General features: G+C 40.1%; 1 pseudogene; it reads left to right on the forward strand.

The window, feature by feature from the left end:
- LOC107707048 (dynein heavy chain 2, axonemal-like) overlaps positions 1-11,104 on the forward strand; it is a 158,215-nt pseudogene that overhangs the window by 137,771 nt on the left and 9,340 nt on the right.

Raw genomic sequence — 11,104 nt, forward strand, 5'->3', positions numbered from 1 at the left:
TGCCATTTTTTAGATATTGTTAAAGTTATCATTCTTGGTGTAAAGGGGCCTTGACACTGAAACTTTTTTTAATGTTCTCATACCTTTGTGTATGTATGTATTAGGTATACAGCCGTATCTACACGGTGGTTGAGCCAAAGAGAGCCAGGATGCATGGAGCAATGACTCAGCTGGATGAGAAACAGGCCACACTAGCTGAGGCCCAGGGCAAACTCAGAGAGGTCAGCGTGTGTCAGTCTGTCCTGCACTATATTTGTGCATGCGTGTGGGCGTGACTTTATGTTAATGTTATTCAAGTGATATAGTGCTAAAGTTTGTGTGTATGTCTATAGGTAGGAGAGAAACTGGATCAGCTGAAGCGACAATATGATGAAAAGCTGGCCCAGAAAGAGGAGCTACGGAGGAAATCCGAGGACATGGAGCTCAAACTGGACCGGGCCGGCAAGCTGGTGTCCGGACTGGCAGGAGAGAGAGTTCGCTGGGAGGAGACAGTTGCTGTACGCACAAACACACACAAAGTCACTCTCCAGTCACCTTGATGTTTTATACTTGGATGTGAAAATGCAGCCAGGTGTCTCTGATGTGATTATGAGTGTGTGTAATGGCTCAGGGTCTGGAGAAGAACATTTCCTGACTCCTGTCTGGCGGGAGACTGCCTGCTGGCTGCTGCCTTCCTGTCCTATATGGGCCCTTTCCTGTCCAACTACAGAGATGAGCTGGTCACAAATATATGGATGAAACAGGTTTCTGTCTACCTGTCTGTCATTCCGTCTGTCATTCTATCTTTTTTTTTTTTGCTTGTCTTTTTTCTTTCTTATCTATTTGTCTCTCAGTCATTCTGTCTTTCTGTCGTTCTGTCATTTTATCGATCTGTCAATCTGTCTGTTTGTATCTATCTGTCTGTCTGTCTGTCATTCTAACTCCAATCTGTCTGTCTGCTGTTCTATCTACCTTTCTATCTATCGGTCTGTCTGTAATTCTATCTATCTGTCTATCTGTCTGTCTGTCATTCTAACTCCAATCTGTCTGTCTGCTGTTCTATCTACCTTTCTATCTATCGGTCTGTCTGTAATTCTATCTATCTATCTATCTGTCTGTCTGTCATTCTAACTCCAATCTGTCTGTCTGTCTATCTATCTATCTATCTATCTATCTGTCTGCCTGTCTGTCTGTCATTCTAACTCCAATCTGTCTGTCTGTCTATCTATCTATCTATCTATCTATCTATCTATCTATCTATCTATCTATCTATCTATCTATCTATCTATCTATCTATCTATCTATCTATCTATCTATCTATCTATCTATCTATCTATCTATCTATCTATCTATCTATCTATCTATCTATCTATCTATCTATCTATCTATCTATCTATCTATCTATCTATCTATCTATCTATCTATCTATCTATCTATCTATCTATCTATCTATCTATCTATCTATCTATCTATCTATCTATCTATCTATCTATCTATCTATCTATCTATCTATCTATCTATCTATCTATCTATCTATCTATCTATCTATCTATCTATCTATCTATCTATCTGTCTGTCTGTCTAACTCCAATCTGTCTGTCTGCTGTTCTATCTACCTTTCTATCTATCGGTCTGCTTGTAATTCTATCTATCTGTCTGTCTGTCAGTCATTCTAACTCCAATCTGTCTGTCTGCTGTTCTATCTATTTTTCTATCTATTGGTCTGTCTGCTGTTTTATCTACCTTTCTATCTATCGGTCTGTCTGTCTATCTATCTGACTGTCTGTCTGTCTATATATCTATCTATCTATCTACCTGTCTGTCATTCTAACTCCAATCTGTCTGTCTGCTGTTCTATCTACCTTTCTATCTATCTGTCTGTCTGTCTGTCTGTCATTGTCTTTCTGTCAGTCTGTCTATTGTTCTGTCTGCCATTCTTTTTATCATTCTGTTGTTCTAGATGTCAGTCTGTCTATCTGCCTGTCTTTCTGTGATTCAGTGACTATTGATTTGAATGCCATTCTGTTTGTCTGTTGTTTTGTCTGTCATTCTGTCCTTCTTGTCTTAGCTCGTCTTTAGCACCCAGTATAAACTTGGTGCTAATGGCTTTTATTGATACATGTCAACTAACATCAGATGCATCTAGAGCACTTGCTGTAAGTTACTGTAATTTTGTGCTGAATACTGGTTCAGTATTGCATAGTATTGCACACTTCACAGGTTAGAATATTATGGCATTATGCAGGTGACAGCTCTAACACTTCATTTCTCTTTCCTCTCATTCATATGTCCTTGCCCGAATCCTCTGCTACTCTTTTCATCTCTAGGTGAGAGAACTGGGGGTGCCGTGTTCTCCGGGGTTCAGCTTTGCAATGTTCCTGTCTAAACCCACGACAGTGCGCGAATGGAATATCCAAGACCTCCCGTCTGATGCCTTTTCCACCGAGAATGGAGTCATCGTCACCCGTGGCAACCGGTCCGGCCCAGAGAGCCAATCCCTTAACACTAATTAGAATAATGATAATATCTCATGAATAATGAGCAGTAATAATTAGTGATTGGAGAATAATTATCTAAAGATAATAGTAAGCTCATTTTTCTCTGATTGTTCATTTATAGCTAAAGCTAATTTCCTCCCTTACACATACATGCACACACACCAAACAGATTAATGGCATTTTGAGATTATGGATTATTAGGAAATAGCCTATTTATGGATAATGTGACGTGCATTTACAGTGAGAGCTAATGTTTCTCTCTCCCTGTCCCTCCCCACAGATGACCACTAATGGTGGACCCTCAAGGACAAGCGCTAAAATGGATCAAGAACATGGAGTCCAAAAGGGTGAATATCTCACACACACACACACACACACATAGAGTTCATAGAATCCTTGTACTGAACACAGACTACATTATTTTGCCGTAAAGGTCTTGGTAACGAATACAAACATCAGAGCAGGACAGAAACTGAGACTGCCATGATTATTAGACAGTGTTAGATCTACTTCTCCGTGGAGAAAAACATAACCCACATTCAGTGCCAACATTACCTGCTCAGAGTCACGATGCCTCATCATATGACTCACCGTCTAATCCACAGACGAGCCGTTTTCAGAGCCCTTATTTAGAATACAAGAATTCCAAACTCAATCCTCCTGTGAGTTAGAAACTGCCTCCCATGTGAGGCAGCGTCTCCTCACCTGCTCTCCTTCAGCAGAATACACCTTCCATATATCACTCCCTCTGAACACAGATGAACATTAATACACTCGCTCTCTGTGTCTCTGCGCCAGGGCGGGGATGGTTTTGTTTGCTGAACGATAGATAGATAGATAGATAGATAGATAGATAGACAGACAGACAGATAGATAGATAGATAGATAGATAGACAGACAGACAGACAGACAGATAGATAGATAGATAGATGTGATGTATAGATGTGATGTATAGATGGATAGATGAATCGACGGACAGACACACACGGAAGGATCGATGGATCGATGGGCGAATAGGCTGTCAGGTGTGTTCAGAAGGACACATACTTTCGTTTCATCTCTCAGGATAATTTGCTGTTCAGCTTCAGCCTCTGTTCTTCGTCTCTCTCTCTGTCTGTGACCTTTTCCTCCTCTTTGCAGGTCTTTTCTCATCTGTAGTGGTGAGTGTCTGGAGCAACGAGTGCCGTTCACACGCTACAGTTAAACGTTGACATTTACGAACAATAACAAAATGACAGAGCCGAAGCCTCTTTTCTGCCTCCTCCAGCTTTTCTCTGTCTCTATCACATCCCATTTTCTTTCTTCAATGTCCATTTATCACTTTTGAATCATATTTATCCTCTCTGCTACCTTTAATTTTTTTCTTCTTAGTTGATGTCATTATCTTGTCCTCTGTGTGTCCTTCATGTTCTCTTCTAGTCTCATGTTGTCTATCTCTCTCAGGGGTTGAAGGTAATTTTTTTGCGGATCCTGGAGAATGTAGTGCAATTTGGTTCCCCGGTTATTTTGCAGAACGTCCAAGAGGAACTAGATCCTTCACTGGCCCCCATCCTCAACAAGTCCCTCACACGAGTTGGTCAGTCCCCTCTATACACACACAAACAAACACACGACTCAACATTGGCTGATAACATTGCTTAGGTTCAAGTTTTGTATTTATACATATGTGTCTGTCAATAGCATTAAATAGATTTTTAGATGTTATAGAAGTGTAATTTACAGGTATAATGCAAAATTAATTTAAAGGTTATTTTACATGAAAATGTATTTTTGTTAGAAATATATCTTTAAATCATACAAATCATGATGCAATAATGAAGTAAAATAGCTAAAAAAGTTTTTAAAAAAAAGTAAAATTTGACAAGGTCAAACCTGGTAAGGTTGTAGGTTTAAATCCCACAAGGAATGAGGAAAAATTTTATATATCTTTGTGTGTTCTGCAGGTGGGCGTTTCTTGTTAAGACTGGGAGATAAAGAAGTGGAATACAGTCCTGAATTCCATTTTTACAGGACCACCAAACTGTCTAATCCACATTACACTCCTGAAATCTCTTCCAAAACCACCATCATCAACTTTGCTGTTAAAGAACAGGTCAGTGCGTATGTTAATGAACTTGTTCCCATGACAGAGGTCTTTGAGGATGAAACATAACTCTGTGTGCGTCAGGGTCTGGAGGCCCAGCTGCTGGGGATCGTGGTGAGGAAGGAGCGTCCTGAGCTGGAGGAACAGAAGGACTCTCTGGTGATCAATATTGCTTCTGGCAAGAGGAAACTGCAGGAGCTGGAGGACGAGATCCTGCGGTGGGCAGCACACACGCTTGCACATGTCACAGCTCTGCATTAACACCTTTATACTAGTGCCACTAACACATCAGTCATTCTAATCAACAGTGTATTTATACTAGCAAGTCTCACATTTTGCACTCATCCATTTTGCTTGTGTGTGTGTACAGGTTGTTGAATGAGGCGTCCGGCTCCCTGCCAGATGACGTTCAGCTGGTGAACACTCTGCAGACCTCCAAAGTCACGGCCACAGAGGACGCAGAACAACTGGAGATCAGCGAACTGACCGAGAGCCAAATCGATACCGCCAGAGAGGTGAGAGAGAAAGAGAGAGGGATGAGGGGGAGGTCAGGGAGAGAGAGATGGTGTGAGGGAGGGTGCTGAACGGGTTGCCAGATTGGATTAAAGATTGCACCTCTGAATAAAGCAGAGAGATAAAAAGACTGCTGAGATGAGGATGTTGATAGCAAGAGAGGCAGATAAAGCTATAGACACGACTCTTTGTGTGTTTGTGTGTGTTCAGGCCTACCGCCCCTGCGCCCAGAGGGCGTCCATCCTGTTCTTTGTACTGAACGATCTGGGCTATATAGATCCCATGTATCAGTTCTCTTTGGATGCCTACATCAACCTGTTCAACCTGAGTATAGAGAGCAGCCCCCGCAGCCACAAACTGGAGGAGAGGATAAACAACCTCAACAGACACCACACTTATGCCGTCTACACAAATTCACACACTCATACACATATATTTACAGAAGTGTTACTTTGTTAATGTGCAGTTTTTGGGGTATTTTCACTACTTTTGTCACTATTGTAGTTGTAAAAAAAAAAAAAAAACTATTTCAATATTTGTGTGAAAATTACATATACTGTATATACTACCAATCAGTAAGATTTTTGAAAGAAGCCTCTTAAGCTCACCATAGCTGCATTTATTTGATCTAAAATACAATAAAAACAGTAATATTGTGAATTATTATTATAGTTTAAAAAAACTGTATATAAATAAATATATTTCAATATGTAATCTATTATTTATTAAGCTGACTTTCAGAGTGATGTCAGAGTGTTTGATCTGTTTGCAGATACACCTGTCGAGGATTGTTTGAGTGTCACCTGTTCAGTTTCCACATTTGCGCCAAGATCCTGGAGGACGTCCAGGAAGCTCAACACTGATGAATACAGCTTTTTTTCTCCGGGGGGGACTGGTGAGGGCTGCATGGGGGAGTGTGTTTGTGTGTGTGTGTGTGTGTGTGTGTGTGTGTACTGGTTCTGAAAGTGGATTATGGGAAAGGATTGTCTTGACTTGTTTAAAAATGAAAAAGTCCTCATGTTACATAAAGCATTCTGTGTGGTGTGTATGTGTGTGTTAGGTTCTGGATAAGGAGAAACAGATGGAAAACCCCTGCTCTAGCTGCCTGTCGGACTCTAACTGGGACAACATAACTGAACTAGATAAACTGACTAATTTCCATGGACTCATGGCCTCGTTTGAGCAGTACCCTCGAGACTGGCACCTCTGGTACACCAATCCAGAACCAGAGAAAGCACCACTTCCTGGTAATATGTGTGCATGTGTGTGTGGGTCAAGTTTTACGTACATTGTGGGAACCTAATTTTAGCATATAGGGTTAGGTTTGGGTTAGGAATTTTACAATCAGAACAATTCTGGCTCCTTAATGGTTCAAATGATTCCTTCAGTACTTTCGAAGAAGAAATATAAAAAAAAAAGATAAATAAGTTCCTTTACCTAATGATGAGAATATCAATTAAAAAAAAAAACTATTCTTGCAAAAGGTGTGTTTGCATAAAGTTTACAGTGACAGAACTCATGATGTGTAACTGCATGTGATATAAACAATCAGTCAGTAACTGCACTGATTTTTGTGCCATGAGCCAAAGTAAAACGTGTTTGATTCACTAAAAAGAATTGGCTCGTAAGAGTCATTAGTTTAAACGGGACATAACACACACATTCCTATATAGTAGTATTGCATCCTTCATATCTTCAAAGAGTCTTTAGTTTTATCAGATTTATAAAAGACAGATTTAGCTTTACGCTTCTCTCTGAAAACAGCCGAGCTCTTTGAGGTGTGCTATAGGCGGAACTAAAGAGTCGCGAGCACTTACGTGCCCATTGCCTACAAAACAGAAATTTTATGCAGTTTTACTTACCGCCTGTGGTTCCAGCTCATGACTGGGGTCGAACTGGGCCTTGTTTATAAAACATTTGTCACCGAAATGACGGGAACAAACAATCACACTCGCGAAACTCTGTTGCTTTCCCGGAAAAACAAACTGCATCCACGGTTCACGTAACGCTGGGTTCTTTGGGAAGCTGAACAAGGTTATCTTTCCCTCACAACCAAAAACACACTTCTTTGGAGACATTCTTCTCAAGCAAGTCCTGTGCAGTGCTGCCGACGACTTCCATAACCTTAGTCGGCGTCAACGCCTCTCATTTACTTTGAATGGAGTGACGTCAAGCGTTGCCGAAATGAATTGTGGGTCCGTCGCGTTGGTCCGTTGCTCGCGGCAGAAGTTGAAAACTTTTCAAGCGCCAATGCAGGCATCAGCCAATCAGATCGCCTTATGCAAATACCCTGGTGCAGACGCTAGCCAATCGCGTTCATGCAACACCAGAAAACTAATGTGATTGGCTGTTGTCACTATGACGGTCGCGTCAGCACCAAGCTTCAGAAACGCCCTCCATCAAGCGCTGACCCCCCGTGTGAATGTACCGTAATGAAGCACGTTGATGGGCGTGCTCTTGCTCTCGCTCTGGTTGATGTGTGCACGCGCTCTTCCAGGTACAAGTGCCCATACAAGTAATTCCGCACTTCATGATGTCATGAAGGGCCATGCTCGAAAAAAACTTTCCGAAACTTACACGAACCCGAAAGGAGTGTATTTGGCACAGAAATACTCCGCCATACGTCCAAAATGTTTTTGAAAAGTAGCCTGGCAAGACTGATGTCCACAAGAACGCAAGTCCATTCTTTGTGTTCTTGGAATTGAGAAACAGCCATGTTTTAAAAGCAACTTAACAATCACATGAAAAAACCCTGGTAACCACACATAATGCCCTAGCACCAGCAAACACAACTCACATTTTCTTCAGAAAATGTCAAATCGAATTTACTTTTACCAAATCTACTAAACAAACTCTCTTTCTCTTTGGCAGATCATTGGGTGTTCTTGGCTAATTGTCACCTCTCTCTCTCTCTTGGATGTGTGAGCTGGATAAGCTAGTAGATGAGTTACAAGTCCAAGAATGTCATCCAGATTTCCGACTGTGGCTAAGCTCCTCCCCTCACCCAGAATACCCCATTGCTATCCTGCAGACAGGCATCAAAATCACTACTGAGCCTCCCAGGGTACACACATACACACACTTCACACATTATAGTCAGATGTTTGAAATGGTGTGTGTTGTAATAAAAGTGGTCTTTGTGTGTGTGTGTGTGTGTGTGTGTGTGTGTGTGTGTTTGTGTTATTGGGTGTCTCTATAGGGGGTGAAGTGGAATATGAAGCGTCTCTATCAGCGGGTGTCTGAGTCTCAGTTCTCGCGCTGTTCGCGGCTGCTGCTGTACCGTAAGCTGCTCTTCACTCTCTGCTTCTTCCACAGCGTCATCCTGGAGAGGAAGAAGTTCCTACAGGTCGGCTGGAACATTGTCTACAGCTTCAATGACTCTGACTTTGAGGTAGAGAAAGAGAGACAAAGATGTGAATTGTCTGTATTTATACTGATTTCTGTGGTTTCCAAAGTATGACCCATGTGTATTGTGAAAATTTGAGTAAGAAATTGCGTTTTCATATACATTTAAAGTACATTATTTCATGTATTTATTAGTATATTTATTTCATAGCTTCCACACAAACTCCACAAGGGTCACTTATATCTTGCATTTGAAAATGCAGTATGTGCCAACCCTCTTCCCAAATAATAATAATTTATTTTCATTTATTATGATTATTGGTATTAGATACTCTTTTTTTTATTTTGCAATACTGTAGTAGTAAAAAGCATGAAATCATGCACACAATGTCCTTCAAGAAAAAATCTTCAAAAGTCTTTATTCAGGCCATAAATGTACAAAAGTGCAAAAAGTAAAAAAAAAATTTTTTTAAGTACACAGTGCAAAGACAAAAATTTTCCATCATCATCAGTTTCTGTGTATGGATTACACCCATGATCTCATTTATATATCTTTTACCATACTACTTCTAAAACTTTATTTTTAGTTTTTAATTTTAAAAAAATATATTTTTTTTAAAGTTTATTTAAATCATAGTGATTTTTTTTTCTGACATGTTGGTGTTATATCTTTCACTTGGATGTTATAAGTTGCACTGAGTAAATACAGCTGGATAAAACAAAAACTGTGTCTGTCTTCATTTCAGGCTGCAAAGCAACAAAATGTGATTATTTTAAAGGTGGGGGGGTGATTCTTTTCTATACCCTGTAAGCTGCATATTTAATAGCTATTGCCTATGGCTATGATATTATTATTGAAAAAACATGTTTTAAAAATATACCTTAAGATGGACTTATTCTGTGAACCTATATGCATTTCTGGCGAATTTATGGGTTTGTGAAGACTGATTGTTTACAGCAATTATTCCTTTCTCTTTGTTTTTCAGGTGAGTGAGAATCTTCTGAGTCTTTATTTGGATGAGTATGAGGAAATCCCCTGGGACACTCTCAAGTTCCTCATCGCTGGGATCAACTATGGAGGACATGTGACTGACGACTTGGAACGGCGTCTGCTTACCACCTACATCAACCAATATTTCTGTCCTGCTGTTATTGATACGCCCTTCTTTAAGTGAGTTAACACACACATACATAAACACATTTATGAAGTTAAATGGGGACATTTTTTTTTTATTATTATCTAAATAAACCCCTAACCCTACATCTTAATGAAAACTTTTAGCATTTTTAGATTAAAAACATGTTATTTAATTTATTATTATCCCTAAAGTAATGTTTTGGCGGATTTGCTTCACTTCTGGGGACAAATTTGTCCCCAAACTTCAACCTAGTAAATCCAACCACACTCACAGAATCTCTAATCCAAACTCAGTCCTGGAGGGCCGGTGTCCTGCAGAGTTTAGCTCCAACCCTAATTAAACACACCTGAACCAGCTAATCATGGTCTTACTAGGCATGCTAGAAACTTCCAGGCAGGTGTGTTGAGGCAAGTTGGAGCTAAACTCTGCAGGACACCGGCCCTCCAGGACCGAGTTTGGACACCCCTGCTCTAATGTGTTCTCTGTTCAGTCCAAACACAGTACAGTGCCTTTAGTGATTGTATGATCATCACTTGTAGTCCAAATTTATGAACATTATGAAGAGATAGAGCGTCCCCATATGGTGAGACTGATTCCCTGCTTGCAAAAAAAACAAGAAAATCCCACACACTCTCACGAACAGATCTTCTCATTACTCGCTCACACACAAACTTTGCATTGAGTATATGTCAAGCCATCACACACACACACACACACACACACACACAGCCTTTGATCCCTGACACCCCTCTTTACCCTGCTGTGAGGATTCCTGTGTGTCCTCTTCAGCCGGTAAGTCCTCTTCAGCCGGTAAATTCTGGTCTAATGAAGACCAACAGCTCCCCCATGGGGCCAAAAGTTGAATCTAGTAGCGTCTGGTGTTAAATGTATTCCAGTTCCTCTGAGTCTGCTGGTCTTGCAGGACCCAGCAATACTTCATTCCTGGTTGGAACATCTGTTACTATAGCAACCACATCCTATAATTACCCTCAAACAGTGCCTCCATGGTGACTTGAGTGCACAGTAGAGGCAGCTCTAAAGTTATAGGCAGTAGTAGAAATGAAATAGCATGGATTACTGGACTTGGAGGGTGAAATAGAAATTGCCAGTAATTACAGTATCTGTGAAGTTTTAGTGACAAACAGTTTAGCTACTATCAGTTATTTGATGTGACCTGTAGATAAAAACTAAAGAATGTGTTATTTTGGGAATGTGTATGAAATTGCCCTACAGCTTTACATTTTTATGAGCCAATACAAGGATTGTTCATGGCAAGTCTGGCTATGTGACACAGAAGTATAACATATTCATAAACCTTTGCGGATTCTTTTGGCACACAATTCAATTCAAACATTCACAAACTATTAATTGCAGCATTACTATCAACTAGTATGGTATCTATTTGAAACATGCTAGCAATATGATGATACTTACCAGTAACTTCATAGCAACACTTTTTTATCTAGTTTATATACTATAATATTTATTATAATTTTGAATAAGGTTTTATATACAGTGTGTGTGTGTGTGTGTATATATATATATAT

The sequence above is a fragment of the Sinocyclocheilus rhinocerous genome, unplaced genomic scaffold, assembly GCF_001515625.1.
Source record: "Sinocyclocheilus rhinocerous isolate Xijiao unplaced genomic scaffold, SAMN03320098_v1.1 scaffold865, whole genome shotgun sequence".
NCBI lineage: Eukaryota > Metazoa > Chordata > Actinopteri > Cypriniformes > Cyprinidae > Sinocyclocheilus > Sinocyclocheilus rhinocerous.